This window comes from Electrona antarctica (genome assembly GCF_951216825.1).
Source record: "Electrona antarctica genome assembly, chromosome: 6".
Taxonomy (NCBI): Eukaryota; Metazoa; Chordata; class Actinopteri; order Myctophiformes; family Myctophidae; genus Electrona; species Electrona antarctica.
In genome coordinates, this window is record NC_136811.1 from 1,296,391 (window position 1) to 1,322,436 (window position 26,046).

General features: G+C 41.1%; 1 protein-coding gene across 1 annotated transcript in view; it reads right to left on the reverse strand.

The window, feature by feature from the left end:
* LOC306924703 (cingulin-like) overlaps nt 1-14,939 on the reverse strand; it is a 64,708-nt gene extending 49,769 nt beyond the window's left edge. The window contains exon 1 of the mRNA XM_079503308.1: nt 14,753-14,939. The gene's annotated coding sequence lies outside the window, so the exon portion shown is untranslated. The remainder of the gene's footprint in view (nt 1-14,752) is intronic.
* Between the last annotated feature and the right edge of the window lie 11,107 nt (nt 14,940-26,046).

Here is a 26,046-nt window from a genome sequence, read left to right on the forward strand (position 1 = left end):
TACGTTAAACCGACACAGGGCGGCGCAAGAGTGTAGTCTATGTCCAAGAGAGCACAACGAGCACACTAGAATGAGAGAAATGACTTCCGCACCGGCCCGGGAGGGGAGCTTTAGAAAAAAAGTTATTAAGTGAGCGAGGTGTGCTAGGAGAGAAAATGGCGAAACGAATTAAACGTAGTGTGGTCTGGGAGCATTTAAAAAAGAAAGGTGACGACAAAGTTGTTTGTAATTTGTGTGAAGCAGAGCTTGCATACACCAGTGGCACGAGCAGCTAGGGCATTAAGCAACTAGTCGACTAGTTTACTAGTCGACTAGTAAATCCACTAGTCGACCTTGCTGGTACTAGTCGACTAGTTAATAAGAAAAAAAAAAAAAAAAAGATTTTTTTTTTTTTTTTTTTACCGATTTTGTAGGCCTCAATATCAGGTAGATTATAGTTATAGTCACCAATGTACACAGTTTTTTAATGTACAAATATTTATTTCCAAAAAAAAAGAAAAAAAGAAACAGTTGGCTATTCACGATGGCTTTGCCTTACATGTGGTCAGAGTAATTGGTGCTGCTGGTCGTTTGGTTAAGCATGTTAATAAAAGCGGTCCTGCATCAGAAGCGCTGAAAAAAGAAGCAGGAGGGGATGGGAATGAGCAACCCGGACAATCACAGTCACAAAAAGTTGATCCAGTCCTGCAAAACCCGCTGGAATTCAGTATACGACATGTTGGAGCGACTCGTAGAGCTGAGATGGGCAGTCACAGCCGTGCTGTCAGACCGCAGAGTCACTAAACTGGCGGACGCGAGAGTGCTTGATCTGTCCAATGACCACTGGAAAATAATGGAGGAGATGCAACCAGTGTTATGCAAACTTAAAATTGCCACCACAGTCATGTCTTCAGAGCAGAATGTCTCCGTCTCAAACACCTACCCAATTACGTTCAGTCTCCTCCAGAAACACCTCATGCCAGAGGAGGGTGGCGAAGAAAGTGTGAAAGTGTTGGAGTTTAAAGAAAAGGTCCGCACATCACTGGCAAAACGCATGAAGGTATATATTAACATTACATTAGTATTTCTTTTTTACAAAAAAACATAGGCTTTGTTTTCATTATAATTATTTTAACTAATATTTGTTTAAATTGTTTATCCATTGTATGCAGATTAACACAGCCGAGTTAATCACCAAAGTGGCCATGATTGGATCTGCGTTGGACCCCAGACACAAGAGCCTGCCGTTTATTTCGCCAGCAGAAAAAGCTAACGTTACAGAAAAGTTGCATGAAATGGTAGAGGATTTGACAGCTGAAACTACACGCCGTGGGGCCGAGGCCGCTGCTGATGAAGAGGGCAATGATGTCGCTGTGCGAGAGGAAGATGAGCCAGGCGGCGGCCCTGATGAGAACGCAAACAGCAGCGCAATGCGACTGCTCCTTGGGCATTACGTTACGCCCTCGGACACTGGTTCAAGAAGTGAAGTGGAGAGCTACTTGAAAGAGAATTCTGCTCCCTTGGAAATGGATCCATTGGACTGGTGGAAAGTAAACCGCCACCGTTTCCCCAGACTGGCTACTTTAGCCAGGCGATACCTCTGTGTACCAGGCACTTCTGTTCCCTCCGAGAGAGTTTTCTCGGCAGCCAGGTTAACGGTGAACAGACTGCGCACTCGACTGACTCCAGAACATGTCGACATGTTGATCTTCCTTAATAAAAACGGTTAGCCTAAGTGGCCAGTGGTAGGTAAGAATCTGGACATTTTATTTTGTTTTAAAAGACGTCGTATTTATTTTTTTGAGAGTGGACAAACGAATGAGCTGTCAGCTGTAAACGAGACAGGCACTTGTTGCAGCGCCGATTAAGACGACGCATGTTTAATGTTTGTTTGAAGCCTAACAATGTATTTGTTATTGCTAAATGCTGCACTGCTGTTGTTTGAGCATGAATAAATGTGTACCATTCGCCTACCACGTTAATTCTGTGTACGTGCATATTTAATTTTGGGTAAAAAAAAAAAAAACAACCAGCTAACCGGCTGGGAAATTATCCGTTACCGACATCCCTACTTCGTACGACGCTTATAAAAGGTCTTTAAATAAATACTTTTTGAAATGTCTATGGGAAAAATGCATTGGGATTAATTTCCTGGGCCTGGCGTCGTCATGAAAGGGGGCGGGAGTGCGGCGCTCTATAGCTGAGGGCTGATGCTGGATGCGTGGCTCAACCCCTTGTATTTCTGTCAGATAGAGCTGAGGGCTGAATACACCCGCGTGCAATGAAATTGGGCCTCTTCCTTACTTCACAGGTGTTATACTAACTAGCCCTTACCCGTTGTGAAATACTCGCCGCCTTGTGGCCGCGGGGGGGGGGTACTGCGCCATGTGGCCGCGGGGGGTACTGCGCCCTGGGTGCGTTTTCGCATTTTTAATTCACTAATAAATTCATTATTAATTTATAATTTGTTAAATTCGAAAAAAGGGCTTCGTTAAGACCTCCATATTATTATGGTCAATGCCTGTGTGAAAAGTGGGAGCGATTGGTGCAGGCAGTGAGGAGCTACGGAAGTTATAGTATGATGAAGTGGTTCTCAAACTTTTCTTTCTATTTGCTTCTTTGACATATTTTTTTCCTCTCTAAGATGTCAAGTACGTAAGTAAGTAAGTCAATTGTATTTATAGAGCACCTTTCAGTCCCAAAATGCTTCACAACAATGAAAGCTAAACATGTCAACAATAAAGCAATAAATCAAGTAGAAGGAACAATCGGCAGTGGTGAAAGTCGAGAAATCAATACAGGACTAAGTTACAAAGGCTTTGTCTGAAAAGGTGGGTCTTAGGCTTGACGTCGAAATAAAAAAAACGTTCGCTCTGAAAGAATATATATTCAAAGACTTGTGCCACATTTTCACAATTAAAAAAAAATAGCAGATCTACAAGCTCATAGCGCGCCACTGAGCGCGCCACGAGCTTGTAGATCTGCTATTTTTCAATAGCTAAAGTATAACATAATACTACACCAAAAGGGGTTCCCGCCCAGAATGGGTTAAAACATTATTTTTAAAAGGTCCACAGCCAGAGGCCACCCATTTCAGGTGGGAGGGGAGAGGTCATTCCATAGCCTGGGAGGTCGTTCCATAGCCTGGGGGGCTATGGACATGAACAAAGTTTGGGGAACCACTGGGCTAGAAAATGATTTAGTTCCAACAACATATTTTGTAATGGTACAGTAGTTTAGTTGGCAGCAGAATAGTCAGAAATGGCTGTGGAATGTGAACTGAACCCAGTCTAAGAAATGGGTCAAGAACGCTGGAGCACAACATTGTATTGTTGCAACAATATGTCACCCTGGCCTACAGAGAGAGAGAGAGAGAGAGAGAGAGAGAGAGAGAGAGAGAGAGGAATGACACATCTTCTCTCTTATCAGTGTTGGTGATAAAACTGAGTCAGTTCCTCCACAAAACCAATATAACATTGCATGACACACACACACGCACGTACACACGCACGCACGCACGCACGCACGCACGCACGCACGCACATTTGTACACTCTCGGAGAGAGTTATAGCCATCAACTCTGACTGTGTAGGTTTTTGTTTCCCTCTCAGCGTTCACTCTCAGTCAAATGAACACTGGAGTTTACAGAGCGTCGCAGTCCCGCCCTCTTTGAGAACGACGAGGGCACCAGGAAATAATTCCCCGTTAATTTTCCCCATAGACGTTTCAACAAGTATTTATTTAAAGCATCGGACAAAGACAAGAGCCGAGTTGACAAATCATGACAATAAAGAATTGTTTTGGGGCCGAACAAATAATTAGAAAGAAGAAAGACACTTTAATTAGAGTTTTTCTTCTTTCTAATTATTTGTTCTTCGCAAAACAAAAAAAAACGTTGGGCCGAAACAACAGAGACAACACATGCACGCGGTGCCCGGGATCGAACCCATGACCTTGTGGTCCGAAGGCGAGAGCTATACCGACTGAGCTACCCGGGCACAAGGTTTGGTAATCTCTTAAAGGACCACTTCACCACTTTTCAACTTCTCTTCCTATAACTGGTCCTAACTAATGTTCATGATAAAATACCACCATTTTGTCCTACTCAGTCTGTGTCTCATAGGAAGGCTGTGGGCAGTTCAGAAACCCGTCCACCAGTGACATCATCGATGGTGAATCCAAGCTAATAGAAACGGCAGGCTTTCTTTTCCTGAAAAGTTGCAATGCAAAAGTTGAAGCCATCGTTCTCACGATAATACAAATCGAAATATATTTTAAAACAAATCTTGTTTAAAAAGAATCTGCCTAATGATGATGTCACTGGTGGACGGGTGTCCGAACTGCCCAAAGCCCTCCTATGAGACACAGACTGAGTAGGAAAAAATGGTGGTGTTTTATCATGAACATTAGTGAGAACCAAGAGATGTTGAAAAGTGGTCCTTTAAATGATATTAAATATTGGACACAAAACAAAGAATCGATTTTTGATATTGTGATTTCAGTTATATGAAAACAAGACCAAAAGAAGTGGCCATGCCACATGAGCACTGTAAACAATGTGGCCATTTGGAAAATAGCGGATCTGCTATTTTTATTTCATTTTGAAACTCTTGAAATAAAATGTGAAATATATGGAAGATGTTAGTCACAAAACATTTTCAGATTAGGTCCATGACATGAAAATATTTGAAAACCACTGGTCTAATTAATAAAATAAAGACCTTCTTGACCTGATGAAGACAGGCAGTTGCCTTTTTATTTCAATAAAGGCTTTCCTCATGTTTAACTTTGAGTGCCCGGATCCTCTCTTTGTATCCCGTTTTTGATCCGTGTGAGCACCTATTTATCATTATCACGTTTTGCCGTCTCCATTGAGCACCTGGTTAGTTCCTGTTTTCTCTAATACAATAAAGACATTGGAAGCCAGCCCAAATAAGCACTATACTATACAAGGCAACTACCAATATTTACAACTAAGTAACTTGTAACTACAAAGGAAGTAACAAAAAAAAAAGCAGCACAAAGTCGCTTAGCCATGGCAGCTGTGTGTGTGTGTGCGTGCGTGCGAGAGAGAGAGAGAGAAAATGGGTGAATGTAATGCACATTGTAAGACACTTATTTGAATAAAAGGTGCTATTTAAAATGCATCATTAATTTCCCATCAGCAGGAGGTGGAGTCAGGTGAGAGTGGTTTTCTTTTTCAGTTTGCTTTGTACTCTGACTAATCGGCACATTGTATGAACACAAGAACTGCCTTCACCTTTCGCAATGTTTGTCCTTGAAGCATACCAAACAAATGACACACAGTACAGTGCAGTGCAGCACTGCTACACTGCACAGCAATGCACACAAACAGCCAGTCCTGGCCAGCACTGCAGCAAGGCAAATATTATATTATCAACCGCAGCCGTTGTCCAAATAGAGCAAAGGTTCTGGATTTAAATATTATATCAACCCCAGCCATTGTGCATATAGAGCAGTGGTTCCCAAACCTTTTTGGCCGTGCACCCCCTGTTACCTCCCGACCTAGCTGATGCTAATCTGACTCCGCCAGATGGGGCAGCAGAGAGTACACTGGGTTCCACCCCGGAGCAGGAGGGGAGGGGAACCCAGTGTACTCTCTGCTGCCCCATCTGGCGGAGTCATGTTAAGCTGATGCACCCCCCACATGGAAATATAAATTGCATAAGCTATATAGAGACATATATTTCCTTTTTATCCACATACTATATGCACATAATATGAACCTGAATATGGCATAATATATGCAGCATAGGCTATATTCTGCATTACTTGCCATATTTGGCATAATATGTTATTTAAAATTAAACCATAGGACCATAGCACTGATATAGAGCAAAGGTTCTGGATTTAAATATTATATCAACCCCAGCCATTGTGCATATAGAGCAAAGGTTCTAGATTTCTGTCTAAGAACGAAGCTACAACATGACGTGTTGTGAGCTTGCAGAAGATCTGCCATTGTTTTTTGGTAAACATTTTGAAAAAGATATTTTATATAATGTTGCCTATAATGCATGACATGCCCAACATAGGCAGGCCAGGCAGAAAAGTGGTTAAAGTTACGCTTTATAATGATAATTTATAGGCATTGTGCACAAATATAGAAAAAGTAGCAGATCTGCAAGCTCAAAATGCATCGTTGCGGGACACGTTTCGAGCTTGTAGATCTGCTGAGTATCAAAACCTTGTATGTCCAAAACTGTTACTTTTCAGTTAATGGACAAAAAAAAAGAACTTTGTGGTCCAATGGATTCAATGTGGTTTTTGAGCGGGAACCCCTTTTGGTGTTTTAAGCATTATGTTACACTTTAGCTTTGGAAAAATAGCAGATCTACAAGCTCATAGCGCGGCACCGAGTGCCGCGCTACGAGCTTGTAGGTCTGCTATTTTTGAAAAATCGTGAAAATGTGGCGCAAATCTTTGAATATATGTGACCAGATTTGACTGAGAGACTGCCATCGCGCAAATTCCAGCTTTTCACCAGAGGAGAAAAACTTTCCAAAATGAGTTTATAGCACAGGCAGACTCTCCACATACTAGAGCATGTCTGAAATAAGTGTCAGGGCTGAAATCGACATGTAAATATGAAATAAAGGCTTAAACATGTAGCTAGGTGTAATGTTAGAGACCACAGAAGTGAACCTTTCAAGCCTGTTTTCTCAACTCGCTTTTTTTTGCAAGACATTACTCTATAAGCCATATCTCCAAAACTTGTGTGTCAAACTGAACAACCAATGTGTCAATTTGAAGCTATGATTCCCTGCTTTCATATGACATGAAAAAACGAAAATTCAAAAAAATCCAATGGCAGTCTCTCAGTCAAATTTAGTCACATATATTCTTTCAGAGTGAACGTTTTTAACTCAAATCTTTGCTTCTGGAAAAACATATTTTCAGATGGGGGTTCGGAGGCCAATTTCATACAATCTTGGGGGTCCTTGACATAAAAATGTTTGAGAATGACTGACATAGAAACATAGGTTTTTCAGAAAACTGTCAGGCTTTAGAAGGCATTTGTAGAATTGACGTCAGGCCTAAATGGGTTAAAGTCAGACTTTACCAGTATGAAGAAAACACATTTTCACATGAAATAAATATTTCAAAGGTTCTGATTTTAGCAGATCTACAAGGTCCCAATGCTTTGCTGCGTTGTGAGCTTGTAGATGGGCCATTGTCGCAGCTTCTGCACAACACACGAGAAAGCAAGGTATTGATTGCGACCACGGGTCGCAGTTTACGTCGGTCACGCCTCGTGACACGCTCCATATATGGCCAATACAGAATTCATCCCATATAAGACCCATATGTTGATCTGACCTCATCAAACCCTGTACACTCAAGACACGCTCCATATATGGCCAGTACAGAATTCATTCCATATATTGATCTGACCTCATCAAATCCTTAGATCTCCATATATAGGTGAGCTGACCTGTTCTGACATCATCAAACCCTGTACCACTCCGCCTGTTTATTTATGTTTAAATTTAAAAAAATGCAAACAAGACATTCCCTCTTCTTTTCACAATTTTGTCCGTGTTACTTCGGACATTCACTCCTACCCCACAAGGCAAAGAGATGATTTTGAATTACCCTATTGTCGCACTTCCAAACATCAATCATTCATCAAATTTAGAGGTCCTCATCTATGGAATTCCCTAGATGCTTCACTTAAATCCTCATTATCCTTGCCAATATTCAAGAAACATCTAAATAAATATCTTATTTCTTCCTCTCTGTAGATTACATGATTTACTTTGATGTGTTATATTTTCTTTTGTGTGTTTGTTGTTGTATTGTTTATTTCCCTTTTTTGTGCAGTCTCTGTGTTTTTATTTCTTTATTACACATCTGCTCCCTTTACCAACTTGTAGTCTTTTGTATTGTTCTTAATGAACTTTTAATCTGCTTAATCAATGACCTCTTCCATACAGGAAAGGATTCCAAATAAGCCAGCTGGCTTCTTCCTTTCCTTGCATTGTATTTTTGTTCTTTGATATGTATGGTCTATTTTTGAGTGGTGCAAACCACTCCAACAACCAGCTTTGTCTGTTTGTGTCTATGTATGTGTGTACCTGTACGTGTGTGTACCTGTACGTGGGACCCAAAAAGATGAGCATGGTTACTATGGTCACTGACATTACGTCAGACCACAGCTGATCAGGCTATATAAGACCTTGCACCACTCAGTTCACACAGGTGTGATTTTTTATACTATGTGCTAAATAGATAAACCTAAACCTTTCTTCCTTCACAGGTGTTACAATGACATTACACTGTTCCATTTAGTATAGCACAGTAGTGGTTCTCCAACTTCCTCCTATACACAGGTTTAATGTTTGTCTTTAGTTCAATGTTTGTTTTGTAAACGCCATTGACAATGAAGGGAACACGTACGTCATAATGTGTCATTTATACGTCACACTGTCTCTGTATCGTTAATGGCGTTTAATGTTTGTGTTGGCACCGTTTGTTTCACATCACCATTACATCACCTAATCAACCATTAGAGTTAGACTTTAATATATTAGCGCCCCTCACTTCACACGGGTGTGATTATTTAACACCAATACCTGTCTCTGAGTGTAGAAAAAGGACACGTAGTATGGGTCCATCTGGTTCCGTTTGTACAATCTCAGAGTTACACACCCGTTATGTGGCCATTTGTAAGTTCAGTCTCTATCCTTTTAATACTCTATGATGTACATAGACTATAGAGGCTATTCACTTAAACGAGACACTTTCCCATCATCCCATCCCATCCCATCTCCCCCACCACTCCACGAGTGAACCAGATACTGCTGCTCTTTCACTGACACACGCACACACACACACGCACACGCACACAGCTTCTTCTTGGCATTACATTGGCATAACAAAAGAGGGACCTCAGTGTCACCAAATACCACACAACTAGCAGCATATCTCTACAGTAGATGCAGGAGTGAGTGAATGCTGCCCTGCCCTCATTCTCTCCAACATTCACAAACCCTCTCTAGCCTGTACTTAGTAAACTGAACCTCCGTTGTCTCTGTACTTTCTTGTTTCCCCCTATCCCCCCCCCCCCCCCCCCCCCACCCATCTACCAAAAATAGCAGACCTTCAAGCTCACATTACAGCATACATTTATGGAATGAATATAGATGGAATGCTGGGGCACGTTAAGTTGCTTTGAATCTCTCATTCGCACAGGTAGGGATATCTGTCACGAGCTAATTCTAAAAATGTCTTCTAAATGAGACATTTTTCTGGAAAAAACTATGTTTCTATATCAGTGGTTCTCAAACTATTTCATGTCAAGGACCCCAAAAATTATATGTAATTGGCCGCCGATCCCAATATGAAAATATGTTGTTCCAGGGACCTACAGTACAAGAAGCAAAGATTTGAGTTAAAAACGGTCGCTCTGAAAATATATATATTCAAAGATTTGCGCCACATTTTCAAGATTTTTCAAAAAAAAGCTCATAGCACCGAGTGCCGTGCTATGAGCTTGTACAGTAGATCTGCTATTTTTCAAAAGCTAAAGTATAACATAATGCTTAAAACACCAATTTTGGGGTTCCAGTCCTGAATGGGTTAAAAAGATAGTAACGTACAATTAATTGTCATACAAATAATTGTGATGAACTGCGTTTTTGACATTGAACATTGGAACACATGAATCAAAATATTAACATTACTGTTTGCCTTTTAGGCTTCATAATCAAAAGTTGCACGGGTCAACTAACAAATAACTTAAAGGGACACTTCACCCTTTTTGCAAACAAATATATGTTAATGATGTTTAGAAGCTTTAGAAGGCTTTCCTGGGGGTCTTTATGTGTGTACTATGTGGTTTTAGATATTTTAGATGATAGCAATGAGCCCGGTGTCATGGACGCGTGATTATGAATCCCACCAACGTTCTAGGGTAGACCCGCCTCACCATGTGTCTGATTGGCTCCCGAGAAGGCATCGTTTTACTGAGGTTAGGCCGTTCGGGTTAGGTTTAGGGGGGTGCATACTTAGTTTAGACTAGTCATTGGTTAGACATGAGTTAAGGTTAGGTTTAGGTGTGCTGCCCCGTGGGGGGTTAGGTTTAGGGTGAGGGTTTGAGATAGGTTGTAGTTGTATGACTAATGACTGGTCGCAAAAACGAGAACTGTCAATCACAACGGCCAATCACAGCAGGGCTTTCCTAGAACTGCGGTGGGATAAATAATAACGCGTCATGGACACTGGCCTCACTTCCTTCCTGGACTACAATTCCCATAATTATTTGGTGCACTGCTCCTCCTTGTGTATAGGGGGAGGGCTGTCTTACTGAGACAACATGTAGTCCAGGAAGGAAGTGAGCAGTGTCCATGACATCAGAGACACCAGGCTCACTGCTACAATCTAAAATATCTAAAACCACATATTACACACATAAAGACCCCCAGGAAAGTGTTCTAAAGCTTCTAAACGTCATTAACATATATATATTTTTGCAAAAAGGGTGAAGTATCCCTTTAATTATAAAAAGAAAGTACTGACATTTCTAATAATTTTACACTTTCTAAAAAAATTTAAACGTTCCACTTGGAAGCTTGTATATTTCTGCTATTTTTGGAAGATGTTTAAATGGTAAATGTTGCATTTATATAGCGCCTTTATCCAAGGCGCTTTACATAGATTGTGCATTACATTCACCCATTCACACACACATTCAGGGGCGGCAGTGGCTCAGGGGTAGAGTGGCATGATGGAAACCGAAAGGTTCCCAGTTCGAACCCGGGCTCCCCCAGAGTTAGTGTCGAAGTGTCCTTGAGCAAGACACTGAACCCCTAATTGCTCCCGATGTGCAGGTTGGTGCCTTGCATGGTTTCCCCCGGCATCGGTGTGTGAATGTTTGTGTGAATGGGTGAATGTATAATGCACAATCTCTATAAAGCGCCTTGGATAAAGGCGCTATATAAATGCACCATTTACCATTCATACACCGATGGCAGAGGAAACCATGCAAGGCACCAACCAGCACATCAGGAGCAATTAGGAGTTCAGTGACTTGCTCAAGGAACTGGGAACCTTGTGGTTCCCATCATGCCACTCTACCCGAGCCACCGCCGCCACCGTTTAAAAATGTATGAACATTTTTCAACAAGGAAACGATTATAAAAATCAGCACCACTCAAGTAATTTGCCGACCCAATAGCCTTTTCTATACGGTCAGTGCATCCTTTATCCCAAAATGCCCAATGAATGGTAGCCTACACAACAGTGTTGATTTCGTCGACTAAAACTAAGACGAAAAATGTTCGTCGGCTACCTTGACGGAAACTAAATGGAAACTAAATAATAACACCTAAGCTAAAATGACTGAAACTAAGCTTGACAATTTCATGCGCTGCGACGCGTTGTGAGCTTGTAGATCGGCTATTTTCAGCCAGTGTAAAAATCAGTCATTACGACGGCATGAAGGCCCGCCGAAATACATTTTAGTCGACTAAATCAACTGTAGAATTTGTCGACTAAAATCTTATGATATTTAGTCGACTAAAACTAAAACATTCCGGGTGACTAAAATGTGACTAAAACTAAATGAAAACTATTCAAGAGTCTATATGACTAAAACTAAAATAGAAATTTGCTGCCAAAAACAACACTGCTATACACAAGACATGTCAGAATGAAATGGGCATAATAATGCCATGCTATGGTCCGAGTGCGTTCATGCTACCCGGAGACAACACCCAAATATTTGATTATCCCCGTGACCCTTCCCTCTAGTCTAGTGCAGGGGTCTTCGGCAGACTGAGGGGCCGCCAAATCTTTGTGAAGGGGACTTTTCATTTTATTTTATTGTTTTTTTAACCACTATACCCTATAGCAGACCAAGTACAGAGCCAAAATGTCAAGTTTACCAAACCAAGTATTGAGGTGTCTGTTAAGTGGTTAAATGTCAGAAAATACACATGAATCCAACATATTAACAGAAAAGATCACGTGTAATTAAAACAAACAAACAAAAAACATGAATTTACAACAACACTGTGCTGTCAAACAAGTCTGTGAAGCTATATATCTATGAAATCATGTATAGTGTGTGTGTGTGTGTGTGTGTGTGTGTGTGTGTGTGTGTGTGTGTGTGTGAGGTCAAGGGGTCCTTGACCTGAACAACGTTGAAGACCCCTGCTATAGCACCACCAATAGGCCACATAGTTATATCATAATTAAGTGCAGTTTATAGTTGGTAGTCTCCGTCTCCCTAGTAGCCTAGCTTCAATTGAGAAATGCAGACATATTGTGTATTGCTATCTTTAATCTCCAAGTTATTATAGCGATTGATTTTGTTTTAACAGTGTTTCTGATGAATTGAAAAGGGTGGACCTGTTTTAAACAAGTGTAATGCTATATAGTTGTGTATATTCCTAAGCCACCGCCGCCACCGTTTAAAAATGTATGAACATTTTTCAACAAGGAAACGATTATAAAAATCAGCACCACTCAAGTAATTTGCCGACCCAATAGCCTTTTCTATACGGTCAGTGCATCCTTTATCCCAAAATGCCCAATGAATGGTAGCCTACACAACAGTGTTGATTTCGTCGACTAAAACTAAGACGAAAAATGTTCGTCGGCTACCTTGACGGAAACTAAATGGAAACTAAATAATAACACCTAAGCTAAAATGACTGAAACTAAGCTTGACAATTTCATGCGCTGCGACGCGTTGTGAGCTTGTAGATCGGCTATTTTCAGCCAGTGTAAAAATCAGTCATTACGACGGCATGAAGGCCCGCCGAAATACATTTTAGTCGACTAAATCAACTGTAGAATTTGTCGACTAAAATCTTATGATATTTAGTCGACTAAAACTAAAACATTCCGGGTGACTAAAATGTGACTAAAACTAAATGAAAACTATTCAAGAGTCTATATGACTAAAACTAAAATAGAAATTTGCTGCCAAAAACAACACTGCTATACACAAGACATGTCAGAATGAAATGGGCATAATAATGCCATGCTATGGTCCGAGTGCGTTCATGCTACCCGGAGACAACACCCAAATATTTGATTATCCCCGTGACCCTTCCCTCTAGTCTAGTGCAGGGGTCTTCGGCAGACTGAGGGGCCGCCAAATCTTTGTGAAGGGGACTTTTCATTTTATTTTATTGTTTTTTTAACCACTATACCCTATAGCAGACCAAGTACAGAGCCAAAATGTCAAGTTTACCAAACCAAGTATTGAGGTGTCTGTTAAGTGGTTAAATGTCAGAAAATACACATGAATCCAACATATTAACAGAAAAGATCACGTGTAATTAAAACAAACAAACAAAAAACATGAATTTACAACAACACTGTGCTGTCAAACAAGTCTGTGAAGCTATATATCTATGAAATCATGTATAGTGTGTGTGTGTGTGTGTGTGTGTGTGTGTGTGTGTGTGTGTGTGTGTGTGTGAGGTCAAGGGGTCCTTGACCTGAACAACGTTGAAGACCCCTGCTATAGCACCACCAATAGGCCACATAGTTATATCATAATTAAGTGCAGTTTATAGTTGGTAGTCTCCGTCTCCCTAGTAGCCTAGCTTCAATTGAGAAATGCAGACATATTGTGTATTGCTATCTTTAATCTCCAAGTTATTATAGCGATTGATTTTGTTTTAACAGTGTTTCTGATGAATTGAAAAGGGTGGACCTGTTTTAAACAAGTGTAATGCTATATAGTTGTGTATATTCCTACGTCTCTAAATGTTTTGATGAATTGAAAATGGTGGGCCCTATTGTAAACAAGTTTAATGCTTTATGGTGTCGTCCACTCACTGTTAACAGTTTTTGTATGGAGTTGTACTTGAAATGTACTGTAATTCTGCAAACTGTTAATAAATCAATCAATCAATTATATATTGTAATAACTGTTAGAAAGGAATGTAACACAGGACAGCCCGCGGTATAAGATCACACAGGTTGTAAGAAAGATCACCTTCCTTCATCTACATGGAATGGAGGTGCACTGTCTGCATGTCAGAAATAACTAACTAAATAAATCAACTTGCAGCAGATCTACCAGAGGAACAGCATTTAATTTAATAGGAGCTGCTCCATTCATGATTCCATCCACAGTCCATATAATAAGACGCGCTATATCTGACCACACAACAACTTTAATATTAAACTCAGCTATTATCGTTAGCTCCTGTGGGCTAACCAGCCAGCCAGCCTACCAACCCACCAACCCCAGGACGGTCACGGCCTAGTTGGTTACCCATCAGAGTCTGTTACCCAGACGAGTGCAAAGTGAGAGGACGGCGACGGGGCACTATGGGCAAATGGTCTGTAAACAAACAAGAGACGATCCGGTGACAGCCATAAAACTAACGTGGGGTTCACCTCCCACCCCACCACCCCTGGCCTAAAACAACCCGAGGACGGTCACAGAATTCGATAGGCCACCGGTTCCGGCGCAACAAACACCACCTCAAGCGAGCAAAAACTCTCGCTACATAGTTTCAAAATGAATGATGAGGGGGAAAAAACGGATCATAACCCCCTATTAAAAGATGATCGGGTAATACAGCAGACCCCCCCGGGTTATAAAAACACCTTAATATAGTTAATATAGTGCACAACACATACAACTATACCATGTTTTATAGTGGCAAATCACCTCCGATCATCATCGCGCAGGTTTAGATGGATTGGACGAATAGTATAATACTTTGGATGTCCTCACAAAGTCCGAAACAACATTACAGTATTATAATATTGTACAACATACCTCTGTCCTTTTTTTTCTTGGATCACTGCTATAATTCCACTTGTCGTCTCTAGTCCTTTCTATAGACGCGCTGGGCTGGGCGGTGCAGGCTTAGCTGGGGATCGGATCTTTATTGTTATTATTGTAATAAACCCATCAAACCTCTGTCTGTAAGTCCATGGTTCATTTGTGACTGCAACCTGTTACCTTTGTCTCACCACTCTCACACTCCTGGGTGTCGGTCTGACCCTAGCGAGGGTCCAATAAGAACTCAGGATTGTAGGAGCGTGGATGGAAAGTGATCCGCCCACTATGTGTGTATAGTAGAACAGTGGTTCCCAACCAGTGGTCCGGGGACCCCCAGGGGTCCTTGAGGGAGTTCCAGGGGGTCCCCAGCTAAATTATAGTTTGGAACGAAATGGACCCTTATGGGTCTATAACTCTGAGTGTACAAATGAAACCAAATGGACCCTAACGGGTCCATTTGGTTCCATTTGTACACTCTCAGAGTTAAATTAACATTGATTTTACAATATAAATTGGGGGTCCCAGAGATAGAAATGCCATTAAATGGGGGGTCCGTAGAATAATGCATGTCAAACTGGGGGTCCGTGAATTTAAATGGGTTGAGAATCACTGCTAGAGCTGTACAAATCTGGGGGTCCCTGCTCCTGGCATATATTTTCAAATATATAATAAATGTTATGATGAATTGAAAATGGTGGACCCTGTTGTAAAACAAGTGTATTGCTTTATGGTGTCGTCCACAGTTAACAGTTTTTGTATTGAGTTGTGCTTGAAATGTACTGTAATTCTGCAAACTGTTAGTACATTTTTATTTAATACATTAGTTAATACATTAATGGTATTTCTATCTCTGGGACCCCCGATGTATATTGTAAAATCAAAGTTAATTTAACTCAGAGAGTGTACAAATGGACCCATTAGGGTCCATTTGGTTCCTAATTATCATTTAGCTGGGGACCCCCTGGAACTCTCTCAAGGACGCCCCCGGACCCCACTTTGGGAACCACTGCACTGCATCTCAGAGGCAAATATTGTCCACTACAATTATTTGAAGACTTAGTTATTAGTTACTTTGTATATTTTGATTATACAATACATACATTAACCACTTTATACTTCTGTTACTTAGGTACTTTATAAACACATTTTGATACCAATACTTTTGTATGTCTCCATTGCATATTGATATTTTTGAACCCTAGAACACTAAACATATTTTTGAGGGGCGCTAGCCCCTCCTATATACAGGTTTAATGTTTGTCTTTAGTTCAATGTTTGTTTTAAAAACGCCATTGACAATGAAGGGAAAATTTACGTCATCTTGTCCCTAACACAAACATTAAATGCCATTAACAATAAAGATAATTTAATGTTTGTTTTGTCACCGTTTTTTTTTTACATCACCATTACATCACCTATATCATCATCATCATATATATAATGATAATCAGCATGAGTTAGACTCATTAGCACCCTTCACTTCACACGGGTGTGATTTAAATCAAAATATATTGAAGTACAGCAAAACATGTCAACTTGAGCTATACTCTTCTTTAATATTTCATCATGACTTTTCACACACACAAAAAAAACATTGGGAAATTCTCCTGTGGTCCACTCATTCCTGGGACATGTGAGAATGGTCCAGTGAAGAAAAAAATAAAAAAATAAAAAAGTCCATTGTAGGCGTATGGAATTTATTCTCTGTCACACTATCACTAAACACGGGTGAAATTCACACAAACACCTGCCTGTAGAAAAAACCAGGGATGTGGGCAGGGAAACACCTACCTTCTATGATGTCACTGAGCATCATGAAGGTACTGAAAGACCCGCCCACCTCAGACATCAGCAACATTATGATGTCACTGAGCATCATGAAGGTACTGAAAGACCCGCCCACCTCAGACATCAGCAACATTATGATGTCACTGAGCATCATGAAGGTACTGAAAGACCCGCCCACCTCAGACATCAGCATCATTATGATGTCACTGAGCATCATGAAGGCACTGAAAGACCCGCCCACCTCAGACATCAGCAACATGATGTCACTGAGCATCATGAAGGTACTGAAAGACCCGCCCACCTCAGACATCAGCAACATTATGATGTCACTGAGCATCATGAAGGCACTGAAAGACCTGCCCACCTCAGACATGACCCGCCCACCTCAGACATCAGCAACATTATGATGTCACTGAGCATCATGACGGTACTGAAAGACCCGCCCACCTCAGACATCAGCAACATTATGATGTCACTGAGCATCATGAAGGCACTGAAAGACCCGCCCACCTCAGACATGACCCGCCCACCTCAGACATCAGCAACATTATGATGTCACTGAGCATCATGAAGGTACTGAAAGCCCCGCCCACCTCAGACATCAGCAACATTATGATGTCACTGAGCATCATGAAGGCACTGAAAGACCCGCCCACCTCAGACATCAGCAACATTATGATGTCACTGAGCATCATGAAGGCACTGAAAGACCCGTCCACCACAGACATCAGCAACATTATGATGTCACTGAGCATCATGACGGTACTGAAAGACCCGCCCACCTCAGACATCAGCAACATTATGATGTCACTGAGCATCATGGCGGCACTGAAAGACCCGTCCACCTCAGACATCAGCAACATTATGATGTCACTGAGCATCATGACGGTACTGAAAGACCCGTCCACCTCAGACATCAGCAACATTATGATGTCACTGAGCATCATGACGGTACTGAAAGACCCGTCCACCTCAGACATCAGCAACATTATGATGTCACTGAGCATCATGACGGTACTGAAAGACCCGCCCACCTCAGACATCAGCAACATTATGATGTCACTGAGCATCATGAAGGTATACTGAAAGACCCATCCACCTTTTTATGAAAATTGTGAAATTGAAAATTATGAAAATTGCAAAAGTATAATCGTCCGGGTGAAAATCACCCTTGTTTAGTAAAGTGTAATACTTTTTCCACCACTGCTCAGGATTGTGAGAGTGTGGATGGAAAGGAACCTGATCCACCCACAATGTGTAGGATTACTGGAATAATCGCGCCTCCGCTTTGCATAACGTGTCAATCATTTATTAGGGAATCAAACTATTAGAGGACCACTTCACCACTTTTCAACATACCTATATTATTGCTCCTCACTATATGTTCATGATAAAATGCCACCATTTTTATTGTCTCCACCAGGCCGAAGGCATGGGGAGAGAGTATGTTTTGCACGTCCGTGTGTGTGTGTGATTGTGTGTGATTGTGTCTCCGGCACCATTAACCCGAGGTTGTCAATGCCAACCTTTGCACACACACTCCCTAGATGCCAACGATGAACCTCTGCCCCAATTGTTCCAGAACGGCCTGTTATAGCACCACCAGGAGCACATTTTTTGATATTACTCCATATTTTGACCAAAAATCCTGCAAATCGTTACACAGTATCTCTATAGTCATGTGCTCAAAACAGATCTGTCCGATATTTCATATTCCATCCTGATTGGCTAACATTGGCTTTCAAAGTTTACAGGATTGGCCCATTTTGAACAAAAAGCCTCAAATCATGAACGCATATTGCCAAGAGAAAACCTCATAGACAAGATTTTTCCTCCGGTGGAAACCTTGAAATGGATTTGCAGGAACATCGGTCCCGGAAAACTTGAAATAGATTTGTAGGAAGATCGGTCACGGAAACTATTTCCTATACTACTAGTTCCTACAGATCTATTTAAAATTTTCTGTGACGGACGTTCCTACAAATCTATTTCTAGTTTTCCGTGACGGACGTTCCTACAAATCTGTTTCTGTAGTTTGATCTGGGTTTTCTAATAAATAAAGTGTTTGTGTTGATTATCGTGTGTCCATCTCCATATGTATTTATGCCCCCGTCGAGTGCTATGATATTATAGTGATGGTCTGTATGACCGGATACATTTTTCACAACGTTCAACTAAGAAAATCGCTGAAAAAATATATTTTTTTAATGACAGATGTAGTCACTACGACCACAAATGTCCCAAGAAACTAGCTAGCCTAGCCACCGAGTTTGCTAGCGCTCTGGGAGAACAGAGCAGCTGAATTCTTTGTTTTGATTAGGTGGTGAATGGTGCTGGTTTAATCCACGGCTAGAAGGCTGTTTCAACCAATCAGATTGCTTCCTGTGGTATAATTTGGTATCAGGGACCTGGGAGCAGAAATTTGTTTGCAGATCTGAGGGTGCGGGTGGAGGTTGTTTTTGGAGGGTTGATGAGTTTCTGTAGGTAGGGAGGTCCATTTATGCAGTTGTATGTGATCAGCAGGACTATGTAGTCGATCCTGGCTGTAACGGGGAGCCAGTGCAGTGTGAAGAGGATGGGTGTTATATGGTCGTGTTTGCGGATGGCCCGGCACGTGACACATTTTTTACTTTCTCCATGTCCTGAATAACCGACCGACCGCCACATTGTGGCCACTGGCCAGAGCAGAGTCGTCTAGCCATGTGGCCATTTGAGCTCTGGGGATGCTGCAGAGTTCGCCCAGACAGTATTAAAGTCACTAGCAGTGATGCACAGTGGTGGAAAAAAGTACTCAATTGTTTTCAACTTGTGAGTACTAGTTACTTTGGAGATTAAGTAAAAGTACCAATACTGCAATTTAGAAGTACTTTGTTACAAGTAAAAGTACGGAATTGAAAATGTACTATTGAGTAAAAGTACAAAAGTATAGGCGTGTGTACTTAAATGTACTTAAAGTACTAAAAGTAAATGTACTCATATTGCAGAATGTCTCATTTCACAAGTTGAAAATGTGTAGAAAATCTAGTGAAAATAGCAGATCTACAAGCTCACAATGCGTTGCGTTGCGAATACCTCAAAATTGTACTTAAGTACAGTACTTAAGTAAAAGTACTGAGTTACTTTCCACCACTGGTGACACATGGATCATGTGACTCTCTCTACCTGTGCTCTCTCTCTCTCTCTCTCTCTCTCTCTGTCAGGTAGTCATACAGCAGTGGTTCCCAAAGTGGGGTCCGGGGACCCCCAGGGGTCCTTGAGGGATCGCGTTCCAAGGGGTCCCCAGCTAAATGACAGGGAGCAAATTAGACCCCGGCAACTACCGCCCTATTCTTAACTCCATCTCGAAAGTGATGGAAAAGAATAGTCTATGAACAGGTTGAAAAGTATCTTGACACAAAAACAAATGACAGTATGTATGAATTCCAATCTGGCTTCAGAACATCCCACTCCACTGACACATGCCTCCTCTATTTGAGGGACCACATCAAACACGAGGTGGATGCTGGCAAATATAGTCGCTGATAACAAACTATCTTTACACCTGGGAAAAACTGAATCCATTCTCTATGTTTCAAATAGTAATCTCAGCAAGGCAGATGGTTTTTTCTTTAGAGTGGGTGACAATATTATCACACGAAAATATGAAATTGCCTACCTAGGTTCCATCCTGGAGGCAAATCTTTCCGGTGATAAAATGGCCACCAACGTAATCAAAAAAGTCAACCAAAGAACAAGATTCCTAATTCCTATACAGGATCTCTTCACTGGTCAACAAAAACACCTTGAAGACCCTAACAGGAGCCCTCGTGCAAGGTTTCTTCGACTATGCACCTCCTGGTACCACAGCACCTTGGCTCTAAGGCCCTTAAAACAAGGATCCACACTTCCCAAAACAAACTGGTCAGGCTACTACTTGGCCTCACTCCCCGAACCCACCTCACCCCTGCCCACTTTGACAGGCTGGAATGGCTTAGGGTTGACGACAGAGTACAGCATCTTGCAATGGGTCTGGTCCACAAGATTTGCTACACCACCAAGATACCCATGTACCTGTCCAAATACTTCACTAAGATACCCATGTACCTGTCCAAATACTTCACCAAGATACCCATGTACCTGTCTAAATACTTCCTTAATGTCAAAGAAGTCCACACCCACAACACCAGAGGGAGTTCAACAAACCATGTGCAACCAAATTCGGCACAAACAAGGGACTAAATTAATTTTGCTCCTATGCCACCAAAATGTGGAACGCCCGTCATTAAGACATGCAAATCCCTTGATTCAAAACCCACCCCTTTTCCCCCTCACTGTATATGTTTCTTTTCCCTTTTTACCTCCTCTAAGATGCTTTCCTGTTTATAATAATAATAATAATAATAATGGATTTTATTTATAATGCACTTTACATTCCATGGAATCTCAAAGTGCTACAGCAAAATAAAAGCAGAAGAAACAACACACCATTAAAAACATCTAATAAAACAGGAACATTTAAAACATAAGGAACATTTAAAACATAAGGAACATTTAAAACATAAGGGCAAGGCTATAAAAATGCTTTGGTAAAAAGGAAAGTTTTTAGTCCTCTCTTAAAAGTGTCAACCGACTGTGGGGCTCTCAGGTGGGCGGGGAGAGCGTTCCACAGTTCGGGGGCGACCGAGCAGAAGGCCCGGTCACCCATGGTGCGTAGGTTAGTCTTTATGGGTTTGAGGAGGTTGGTGTTTGAGGAGCGGAGGGAGCGGGTAGAGGATTGAACTGTGACAAGTTCCTTGAGGTAGGGGGGGGGGGGCATTGCCGTGCATGCACTGGTGGGTTAGCAGGGAAATCTTATATTCAGTCCGGAATGAGATGGGGAGCCAGTGGAGTGAGCGGAGGATGGGTGTGATGTGCTCGTATTTACGCACGTTTTTGACTATATAGTTGTGTATATTCGTACGTCTCTAAATGTTTTGATGAATTGAACAAGGTGGACCCTCTTGTAAACAAGTGTAATGCTTTATGGTGTCGTCCACTCAGTTAACAGTTTTTGTATTGAGTTGTACTTGAAATGTACTGTAATTCTGCAAGCTCACAATGAGTGTCACACACACTCGCCCCCCCTAGTGAAAATAAAACTTCTGCACACACACACACACACACACACACACACACACACACACACACACACACACACACACACACACACACACACACACACACACACACACACACACACACACACACACACACAGTGTAGCAGAGTGTTTCCAGTGAGCCAACATGCAGCAGCACCCTGACCCTGTTTGACCAGAATCAGGATAGCGTTTCAATGACACATTTTTGAATTTGTGGCGCCCTCTATGGGCAAAAATTAAAGCATGCAGTGGTTTTCAATCTTTAGGCTTTTTTACATCAAGATCTGTTATTTATTGAGAATTTGAGTCACGGACCACCATCTGGTGAGATTTAGCCTCTCAGATGCAAAACATATAGAATATGCTGTCGTTTGGTAAGATTGATTATGTCCACAATTCCATGCTGTATTGTGTTGTTTTCGTCGACTACAACTAAGACGAGAAATGTTCGTCGACTACCTTTTTCCACTGACGAAAACTAAATGAAAACTAAACTATGATGACTCAAACTAAGACTAAATATAGGTACTGATAATTTCGTCAACAAATACAAACTAGACTAAAATGTTAGGAAGGGACTAGTGGACAAGAGATCCAGTATAAGTCATTTTACACTTGGTTGCATGCTGAAAATAGCAGATCTACAAACGCACAATGTGTCGCGCTGTGACGCATTGTGAGCTTGTAGTTCTGCTATTTTCAGGAAGTGTAAAAATAGTCATTACGACGGCATCAAGGCCCACCAAAAAACATTTGTCGACTAATCACCTGTAGATATAGTCGACTAAAATCCTATGATATTTAGTCGACTGAAACTAGACTAACACTAAGACATTCCAGGTGACTAAAATGTGACTAAAACTAAAAGAGAAATATTCAAGAGACTATGACTAAAACTAAAATCAAAATTTGCTGCCAAAAACAACACTGATATTGATGTGTTACCACATAGGAAAGATAACAGGCAAACATTGATCACAATAACAATTCTTCTACATTCTCTAATTTAACAATAATTGAACTCTTGAGAGTGTAAAATGAAACATTTTACACTCTCAAGCATTAAAGATCTAAAGGGTCCATTTGGTTCATTTTAGTTAACGATCTATCAGGGTCCATTTGGTTACCACCTCTCCATCATTTAGCTGGGGCCACCTGGAACCCCCTCAAGGACCACTGGTTGAAAACCACTGGAAAAAACAAAACAAAAAAAGACATTGGGAAACTTCATTTATGTATAAGAAATGTTTAATTTGTACTGTGTTGCTTAAAAAAAAGAAAGAAAAAAGACAGCCCTATGTTTGGTTTGGGAGCCAGCGCTCTACAGCAGGGGTTCTCAAAGTTTTTGGCTGGGGACCCCCGGAAATGCTTTGGCCGTGTCTCGTGACCCGCGCCCTGCCCCACCACCACCACCACCACCAATACACATTGACCGCTTATACAATAACCTTAATAATAGAGAAAATACATCATAAATAAATACTGAAACCAGATATAATCATTAAGGAAGGTTTAAGCATGCACTATGTAAACTCTTCATTTCCATTTTCCAGCCATTCAGTTGCAAAGAAGTATGTGGCGACCTCCCCCCCGGGGGGCCCACTGCCCACGGGTTGAGAACCCCTGCTCTACAGAAGCCCCAGAACATGCAATTCCAAAATGGAGTTTTCATAAGGTGGCATACAGTTGATATCTATTTCCTGTTTGGTTCAGCTTACCATTTCCCTTGATGGCTTTGGCCTGACTCACACCTTCGCATCTAGCATACAACATTGATGCATGCTAGATGTATGAAAGGGTTTGTTTACATCTTGCCCAATGCATTTCCAATGGAAGTCACATGGTTTGACAACATTTGTGTTGTACGGCTTTCGGCTGTGTTTCGACTGCCCCCCACCCCCTCATACAACACAAATGTTGTGTCAAACCATGTGCCTCCCGTTGGAAATGAATTGCGAGCTTGCATCAGTCAATAGGCTCATGCATCAGCTATACATCAATCTGTTGCGAAGGTGTGAGTCAGGCCTTTGGCAGTAGCACCGCAGAACAGCAAACGCATATGATGTCACCTTCTACAAAACAGCAGTGGTGGAAAAAGTACTCAATTGTTTTAAGTACCAATACTGCAATTTAGAACTACTTTGTTACAAGTAAAAGTACGGAATTGAAAATGTACTTGAGTAAAAGTACAAAGGTATCGGCATCAAAATGTACTTAAAGTACTAAAAGTAAAAGTACTCATATTGCAGAATGTCCCATTTCACAAGTTCAAAACGTGTACAAAATCTATTGAAAATAGCAGATCTACAAGCTCACATTGCGTCGTGTTGCGACGTTGCGTCGCGTTGCGACGCATTGTGAGCTTGTAGATCTGCTATTTTCAAATGGCCGAAATGTATAGGGTTGAATTGGTTACTGTATGTATGCTAATCAAATTTTAAATCGCCAAAGTAACTATAACTAAAGTTTTCAAATGATTGTAGTAAAGTAAAAGTACAAATTTTGGCTCTGAGATGTAGTGGAGTAGAAGTAAAAGTACTGGAAATTGTAAATACTCAAGTAAAAGGGTTGCAAAGTACTGGGGTTGCAAATTACTACAAACCCATATACATTGCAACGGTTTCATGTTTTTACAACTTCATACATGTTTTTTTGTATTGTCCCTGTTAAATAAAGTACAAATACCTCAACATTTTACTTAAGTACAGTACTTAAGTAAAAGTACTTAGTTACTTCCCACCACTGGAAACCAGGGACTACGGTGATGCACATCAGCACCTGTATACTGTAGGTGTTGAATTGACACGTTGCATAACTCGCATTCAAGACATACTGTATGGCGTTATTTAACACACAGTATACAGTAACAACCACAGCTTCCACTTGGAGGGAAAACGTAACATAAGCTGCTAAACCAAATCCTGTTTAAGTATTAATCTGCGGTTGGGTACGTGTGCCACACATACAGCACGGCCCGACCGACACAACTTCAACAACTCACAGAGTTCATTCAACGCCATTATTCATGCATAACATGGAACACCAGACCAATCCATCGCTCTTCTTGACGGTTCAATTAAGGGCATTAACCCACAACCTTCCATATTAACCCGAAACCTTATGAGTTTCCGTGAAGTTCTAATAGTAGCGTGCACTGACTACAGCTAAATGTTTATTTTTATATATTTAGAACTGGCATCAGATGAGGAGGATGATGATGATGAAGATGAAGAGTCAAGACTGCGATGGAGTTCTCCGACACTGAACCGGATTAATTTATTAATTTCAGGGGGGCAGTTGTTGTTTTTTTTTGCCTACACACACACACACCGTCAAGAACAACTGGAATGCAGTGGTTTGGGGACACTGGGGAGTTTGGGGACAACTGTTTTGTATGTAGGCCTATTTATTTTCTGTAATATTTATTATAATTTTATTATCTTAGTAGTCATAAAAAATAAAAGACGCTTTTACAATGAGTTAGACCTGTCATGGCTATTTTGTTCACTATTGTGAGGTTTATTGTATATGACTAAGCGAGTTTCAACTGTGATTTACTCTGTAATAGTAGATGGTAAGAACTATTTTTTTTCTTCTAATACAGTATACATTCAAGTCTATATTTTGATACATATCATGGGCACCAAGTCATATCAAAACAATGTCCTTGGATGTGTTTTTTCTTTTCAAAATCTTTTTATTCAGGTTTTTCGACAGTAGCCCAGGGGCAAGTATTAGACAGACATATAAAATATAAAAATAAAACTCAATCCCCTATCCCACCCTCCCCCCACCCACAATCCCAAGGATAGTCGGAACAGTCTGGAGGAAATAAAATAAATATATATATATATATACACACATACACAAAATACATGCATACATAACTACAAAAAATAAAAATATAATAAAATAAAAAAGCAGATTTTTCATAGAGCAGATTTTGTTTCTGTTGTGGTTTGGCGTTGGCCGAGGCATAGGCACGGCACACTATGCAGTTTGTGTGTTGTGGTAGAATGTCATAAATGGGCCCCAGGTCTTGTAAAACTTTTTCTCAGAGCCGGCAATTGAAAACCTTAACATCTCCAACTCGAGACAGGACATTATATCACGAAGCCACTGACGGAGCACGGGCGGGGCAGCATCCTTCCATTTGAGTAGAATGGCACGCCTAGCGAGCAACAAGGCAAAGTCGACCATACGACACTCTATGCGTGTTAGAGGAAGGTCATCCCTTCCAGCAGTGCCAAGGAGAGCCACTAAGGGATCTGGGTCTAGATTTTGATGTAGAATGTTGGATAGAGTATTGAACACATTCCCCCAAAATGGTTGTAATTTAGGACACATCCAATACTGATGGATCAAAGTTGCATCACCGCTCCT